Below are 8,070 nucleotides of genomic sequence, written 5' to 3' on the forward strand. Positions count from 1 at the left end.
GCCATAGGAGAGGCCGCAAAGGCGCAACCCGGTCCAAGGCCCCAGCAGCCGCCCTATTCCAGGCGGCCACTAGGTCCTCCGACCGAGAGCGGGTCAGGGCTACAGGAAGTGGCCCAAGCTCCGTCTGGAATCTATCCGGTTCCATCAGGCGCCTGGGGCGGTACCAACTTGGACAGTCTGGTTCCGCCTCCCCGCGGTGGGGGGTAGCGCCAGGGAAGTCGAGCCGGAGAGATGAGTGATCTGACCATGACAGGGGGGTAATAACCAAATCCCCTATTCCCAGATCACTCGTCCACTGCCCAGATACAAAAACAAGGTCCAGTGTGTGACCGCCCTCGTGTGTGGGGCCCTGAATTAATTGGGTCAGGTCCATGGCTGTCATGGAAGCCATGAACTCCCGGGCCACCTCGGACGCTTCCCCCGTCGACGGCAGGTAGTCCACTGCAGGGTATGTGCGCCTGTTTGGAGAACAGGTCTATTACAGTCCAAATCACTCCCCCACTCTTCAGCAACTCTTAAAGTCCATTGCAATCTCCTCCCACGGTCTCATTGGCTCTGCTACTGGCTGCAGCAATCCGGGGGGTTTTCCTGGTCGCTTCTGCATTGTGGCACAGATGGTGCAACTTTTCACGTAACTGTCCACATCTTTCTTTATTTTGGGCCACCAGAACTGCCTCAGGGCTAAGTGTAATGTCTTTAGGAATCCAAAGTGGCCTGCCGGTTTGGCGTCATGGCTCCTCTGGAGAATTAGGGTGCGTAGGGATTCCGGGACATAGAGTTTCGTCCCCTTCCATGCATGGTCATCTCTTTTTGTCAAGATGTGTTGGTTGTTTTGGAACCAGGGGTCTGCTAGCAGTTCAGTTTTGAGTCTCGTGGTTAGGTCGCTTCCAGGTTGGTCTTGCCGGTCACGGAGTTGTCATCTGGTGGTCACTTGGGCAGCTATTTGGGTAGAGGGAATGATGGCATCCGCCACCTGCTCCTGGGGCATGCGGGAGAGGGCGTCAGCTAGGAAGTTCCTCTGCCCTGGAATGTGCTTTAGTATGAAGTCGAAGCAGTTGAAATATTGAGCCCATCGGACTTGTTTGGGTGATCGTTTCCGTGGGGTCCTAAGAGCCTCCAGATTCTTATAGTCAGTCCAGACTTCGAACGGTTTCTGGCTCCCTTCCAACAGGTGTCTCCAGGTTAGCAGTGCCCATCTCACTGTGAAAGCCTCCTTTTCCCATGCGGCCCATCGTCTCTCTGTGTCTGTGACCTTGCGGGAGGTGTAGGCGCAGGGTTGTAGGTTTCCTTGGTTGTTTCTTTGGAGTAGCACCGCTCCCACTGCCATGTCGCTGGCATCTGCTTGGATCATGAAGGGTTGCTCGGGGTCAGGATGCTTCAGCACTGGTTCCTTTGCAAACATTTCTTTTAGTCTCTCGAATGCATTTTGGCAGGTTAGGTCCCACTGTAGAGGTTGTCCCGGGTGAGGTTTTGTTCCTGGGCTCCCTGTCTTCAGGAGGTCTGTCAGGGGTTTGGCGATCTTTGCAAAGGAGGGGATGAATTGCCTATAGAGGTTCGCGAACCCTAGCAAGCTTTGTAGCTGTCTGCGGGTGCGAGGGGGTTGCCAGCTTAGGACGGCTTGCACTTTGGCTGGGTCCATCTCTATTCCCTCATTTGACATTCGGTGGCCTAGATAGTCTAGTCGCTCACGGTGGAATTCACATTTTGATAGCTTGACGTACAGGTTGGCTGCCCGAAGGTTTTCCAGTACTTGGCGGACAAGGGGTATGTGGTCGTCCATGGTCTCAGTGTAGATGAGGATGTTGTCCAGGTAGACGAGGACCCCCTTGTAGAGGTGCTCATGCAGCACCTCGTTTATCAACTGAATGAACACTGCTGGGGCTCCCTGTAGTCTGAAAGGCTTCACTTTGAATTAGAAGCTCCCTAGGGGGCAGTTGAATGCTGTTTTCCACTCATCTCCTTCCCTGATCCGTATTTGGTAGTATGCCTCTCTGAGGTCTAATTTGGTGAAGCCTTTTCCCTTGGCTGAGTGAGATAGCATATCTTTCATGAGGGGGAGGGAGTATAGGTTGTGTACACACATGGCATTTATCCCTCGAAAGTCCACACACAGTCTCATAGTGCCGTCTTTTTTCTCTTTGATGAGGACTGGCGCTGCAACCAGTGGCTTGGCTGGCTCGATGGTGCTAGGTTTTTGTCTATGTATGTGTGCATTTCTTGCATTTCCCGGGGCGTCATGCCATACAGCTTGGGTTTGGGTAGTTTTGCCCCAGGGATGATTTCGATGGCACAATCTGCCTCACGGTGGTGGTGGTGGTGGGGGGCAGAATGTTGCATTATGTCTCACTGAATACTTCTACTCATCCTGATATTCCCCTGGGATCTGGTCAGTCTCTGGGGTTTCGTTGGATGTGGTCCCAGATGTTCTGGTGTGCTCTTTTGGGGGGGTTCCCTGCTTGGGTGGTGTTTCTGCTTGCTGGGGGAAAAGGGGTTGGAGCCCTTTTTCTATCCTAAGCCTGCGGGTACCCCCTTGCCACCAGATGGTTGGTCCCCACTTGTCTAGCCAGGAGAGTCCCAGTATGACTGCATCTGTCATTTTGGGGGCTATTAGGATTCAAATTACTTCCCAGTGATCCACTAGCTCTAGTCTCACTGGTTCGGTCAGGTGGGTGGTATAGGCTCCCCCCATTAGGGACCCACTGACCTATTTGAACTGGATTTGGTGGGCCAGTCTTTTTGTTCTGATCCCCAGTTTCAGGACTGTGGTCAGGTTGATCAAGCATCTAGTGCAGCCTGAGTCTATTAGGGCTTGAAAATCCCCCTGGCTTCCTGTCTTTGGGGCTGTGAGGCGTATTGGAAAAAGGAAAGGGCGAATTGGTCCTCTCACCATTGGGTCACTTTCATCCTCGTTGTCACTGTCGTAGGATTCTGGTGACTGGTCATTGTTGCCTTGGGTTCCCCCCCCCCCTTCATCTGGTTGGGGAGGGACCTCTGCAGCCTGAAAAGCCTTCCAGGATGCGTGGGTAGCCCGTTTGTGGCCGCGTTCCCGTCATGCCCTGGGTAGTAGCTCTGGCCTCGGCATCGGGGTTGGGGTCGTGCACACGGATGCCATATGGCCCATCCCCTTGCATCTGTAGCATTTCAGCGGACTTTGAGTGACGGCTGGTCTCAGGGCCTACTGTGGTGCTGTGGTTCCCCGTCGGCTGGGTGGTTTGAGGTCAGGTTGACCTCTCTCTTTTGTGTCTGGTTGCTTTCTCATGTCGTTGGCATGCAGCCCGCTGTCAACTTTTATTGCTACTCGGAACCACTCAGAGAGTTGGTTTGGAATGTCGCGGTAGGCAGTTACTTGTGCAATCTGCTGGTCCAGACTTGTTCTGAAAAAATACACTAAGAGATGCTTTGGTAAAGGGGTAGCCTTCCAATGACCCTCCTAAATTTGCGGATGTCACGAAAAAGCCGTTTACCCTGGGACTGAAAACGGGACCTATCCCTGTAGAAAGACCTATCCTGTCCCGTATCCTGACGTGCCTGAAAATTCCTAGTCTGGTAATGATAGTCAGTTTCAGAGCCCCTGTAAGGTGGCCTACGTGTGTAAGGTGTATACTTGTTTTCCTGCTTCTTAGTCGTGGCAGGCAAAACCTTACGTTTGTACTTATCTTCGATAAGAATATGGTCCAGGACCTCGCCAAACAGCTTCTTCCCTGCATATGGGCCCGCCGCCAGCTTCCACTTCGCCTTGGCATCCACCTGCCAATTCCGGAGCCACACCATCCGCCTAGCTGAAACAGAGGAGGAAAGCGCCCTGGAAGCAAACTTAGTGGCGTTCAAGGTCGCATCAGCCGAAAACTGGATCACAGCCATGACCTTGCTGATGTCCTGGAGCAACCATATGTCGTGCCCCGGCACATGCTCTTGCATCTGTTCAAGCCACATCAGTGTGGCTCGGTTGAAGAAGGAAGCCGAGGAGGCGGCATTTATCGCCCACGTTGCAGCTAGGAAAGTCTTGCGTAATGCCAATTCAGTCCTCTTATCCTCAGCCTTCAAGTTGTCTGCCACATCACTCACCACCATAGGCGTAGGGGACACCAAGGCAGCCACGGGTGCATCTACCTCCGGCACCTGCAATGCTTCAGAAAAATCAGGCTCCATATTATGACGCTTGTCATTCCCACCCGGGGTGGGGAAGGTACCTGGTTTGGCCCACTGCTTCTGAATGATATCCAGAAATAGCTTTGGCGTGCGAATTTCCTTTTTCCGAGCTGCAGGCTCCACAAAGAAACACTTTTTCTTAGGCACCGTCTTTGAGGTTGAAGCATTGGCCTCTGTCCCCTTCTCTTTCTCCTTCTGTTTGTCAGCCTCAGTCTCGATGGCTGCAGTACCTCTGGCCTTGAATAGTAAGGAACGAAACAAACTAGGAGGAACCAACCGGCAAAAGCTGGGACATCAGGTGCCAAACCTTTGTCATCAGATAGTTCAGTCTCCTTTTGTTCCTCATCTTCCTGGATCAAAACCTCACTCCTCAAGGAGGGGGATACCTCTCTCTGTGCCCTGTCTGAGCGAGCAACCAGATCCTGTATGTGTCTGCGCTTGGCTACCGCCAGCTCCACATCTGCCTGGCCAGAAGAATGACCCTGAAGGGCTATGCCATGTGCAATAGCTCGATGAATAAGAGATTGGATATTATCAGGTAGGTCATCAAATTCACCCACAGCATTGCTAGGCCCAGGCCTGGGCGCCAGCTTATGTCTGTGATCTGATCCGGGGGCAGCATCCAGGCAAGTAAATGGGTGACCTTCATCATCCATGTCCTCCACCTCCGAAAGGGGTGGTGAAATAGGGCTGGCCCTTGGGGACCCAGAGAGCCTCGTGGAGGGGGGGAAGGTGAGGGAGAGAGTGGTGCCGCCCTTAGAAGGGGGGGATCTTACAGAAGGCAAGGGGACCTTATCTCCATCCCCTTGCTTGGACTTCTCCCCAGCCCCTTTCCCTCCCTGCTTGGAGGTAGCTTGATTTGACAGGGCTGGAGGATCTGATGAGGAGACCTTCCTCTTCCTGGAGCTTTTAGAAGGAGCAGCATGTTCCTTATCCTTCTGCACCACTCCAGAGGAGCATTCCCCAGGGGAATCAGCCATCATAAATGGAAAGAAACACACTAGAACCAGGCCCTGCAACTGCTGCTCAACCTGCGACTTTCCCCACAGATACCGGCAATCGCAATGAGCCTCGTGGCTGAAAAAGGTGCAAACAAAATGGCCACCGCCCTCGTGACTCAGCAGACTTCCCAAAATGGCCACCGCCACATGGCCACCAACAAAATGGCCACCATCATGAGGTCCTCCCCAAAATGGCTGCCGCCATGAGGTCCTCCCCAAAATGGCCACCGTCAGGGCCCCATACTCACATGGAAAACCATGCAACCAAGTCTGGTGTTCCCGGTGAGGAAAAACAGCCCCGAGAGCTCTGGATCGGCCGTGCAGCTTCGGCACAAGCCCTGTAGAAGTGCCAGCACTCTGACCGCGCTCTCCCTTTGCCTGTCACATCGCCAGCAGCCCGCCATTGCCTCTGAGAGCCAGCGGCAAGTCAGAGCCTCTGAGGAAGCCCACAAATAGGCAACCACAATGGCAAAATGTAAAAGGGCGCCGCAACAAAGCCCCGATAGCCAGCGCAGCCAGCAGCACCTTAGTAAGAAACCTCCAGTAAAAGCCTCCAACAATTTCTGAGTCGGAATTGGAAGTCAGCAGGGGAAGCTGGAGGCGTGGCTTCAATTCTGACTCAGTCTCTTGGGCAAATAAGGATTGAACTCCCACTTCTGGACCCTCCTGTGCCATCAGCTGGAGAATTATGAATAACAAATTTTTCTTGTTTGATCTGTGTGCCTTTGAGTCAGCTTTCCACTCCTGACAACTCCCTGGATAAAAGCCCTGCAGTTTTCTGGTCAAGGTTTTTCCTGAACTGGTTTGCTTCCTTGGGCTGAGAATAAGTGACTGGCCCAAGGTCACCGAGCTGGCTTAGTACCCAAGACAAAACTAGAAATCACAGTCTCTTGGTTTCTAATCCGCTGACTTAACCACTATCTCAAACTAGCTCTTCTGTTTGATCTGTATGGTGCATCAAATCTGAATTACATTGAGGTATCACTTAAAATGAATGGAATATACTAAATTGCCACAAACATTTTCTATTGATTTCAATGAGAGTTAAACCCTTTCCCTGGACTCTTTTATGCATTTATGCCTCAGTTTTCCAAATCTTTCTTGATCAGTCAAAATAAAAACAAGATCTTCACTGATACTCCTTAGCACAGAGTCAATTTGTGACTTTCTGAATGTCACTGACTATTTTCCTGGACAGCATATGCTCTATCCTGGATCAGGGTCTCTATCATATTTCAGAAGCATCAGACGGAGGAAGGCTTAGACAAGACTTTCATCTCAGCAATTGGGGCATCGGGTGAAGACAGACTCTCATTCCAATTTTGAAGAGTTTCCTATTCAAATATCATACTAGTGATCCACTATAGCTTGCAAACAATTTGGTTGCCAGTAGTATCTGATCAAAGCTACAGTAAGACTTGACTTAACAAAAACTATATTCCGGGACTTCCTGGTTGTTCCTGGTGCCGACGGCAGGCTTTCCTTGAGCCTGTCAGATCAAGAGACAGTTAGAGGTGTTTTTTTACGATCTTTAACACCTCGGACACTCTTAAATTCTTGGAATTTATGAGGGAGAGATTCAGCTGCTGGGTTGAGCCCTCGTGTACCCTCCAGGAGGATTTATAGCCTCTGGAGTCCGACGAGGTTTGCCCCCCTTCGCAGTTGTTGTTTTCTCCTGCCTTTTTGATAACCTCTGCTAATTAGCAGAGCCAGTCGCCGGGAACAGCCTTATCATCTTAACATCTCAACATCTCAAGAAGGAAGCAAGACTTTTGCAAGTATTTTAAGTCTTAATTGGGGGGAAAAAATCTCTTTAAAAAGAACGCTACTGCTGAGTTCGAGAGGCGTGGGCTTAGAACAAAGGATTCAAAATGGCGTTGATTTATAGCTGAAAACCTACAGAAAACGAAAGCTAATTACTTGCTGATAGCCGGGGCAGTAAAGGCGGAACGGCTGAAATAACTATTAACAATCTCTAAGCCAGTTTACTTTAAAGCTAGTTTATACAATCTGATCTACTTGGAGGAGTATTTTGTGAGAAAGTTGGGACGAAGTCTGTTTTGTTAATTATGGTAACGGAACAAAACGTGGCTTCTCCAGGTGCTACAATAAATCTCCAGGATTTGAAGGACTTCATAGGTAAAGAAATTGCTTTTATAGGTAAAGAAATTAATGAGGTTAAAGAAATGGTTCAGGATACCATAAAAAAGCACGACCAGCTCGATAAAAATTTACACGTCATAACCACAAGTCTGTCAGAAATTGTTCTTAAGGTGGACAGAAAGGTTGAGCAACTGGCTTTGGATTTGGAAACCAAAACAAAAGAAACGGATCTAAAATTTGTTGAAATGGAGGGGAATATGCAAAGGATGGATAATGAGATTATTATGATGCAATTCAGATCTATGGAGTACGCTGTTAGACTGAGGGGTATAAGAGAAAATCCTAGAGAGGACTTAAGAAAAGTTTGTGCTGATGCTTTGGCCACGTTATTAAAGGTGGATTCTTGTGAGATTTCTGCTAAGATGGATAAAACCTACAGAGTAAATTCACGTATAGCATCACAAAGGCAACTACCAAGAGATGTTGTGATATACTTTACTGAGAGAAATTTCAGAAATGACATTTTGCAAAAGTCTTATTATTCCTGCCTTCAAATAGATGGGAATATGATTGGACTTTTTAAAGAGCTCCCTCCAGCGATGTTAAAGGTTAGAAGGGATTTTGGATTTTTGGTAGCGGAACTGAAGAGAGAGAGATACAGTATAGATGGGATGTTCCAATTGGTGTTATATTCAGATATGAAGGGGTGAGGTACCGTTTGAATACAATAGACAAAGCCAGAGACTTTTATTCTGGAGTACTCAAGGAAAATGCAACCCCCCCCACGTACATCTACACCAACACCAGCAGATTTGGA

This window comes from Natrix helvetica, assembly GCF_964273705.1.
Source record: "Natrix helvetica genome assembly, chromosome: W".
Lineage (NCBI taxonomy): Eukaryota > Metazoa > Chordata > Lepidosauria > Squamata > Natricidae > Natrix > Natrix helvetica.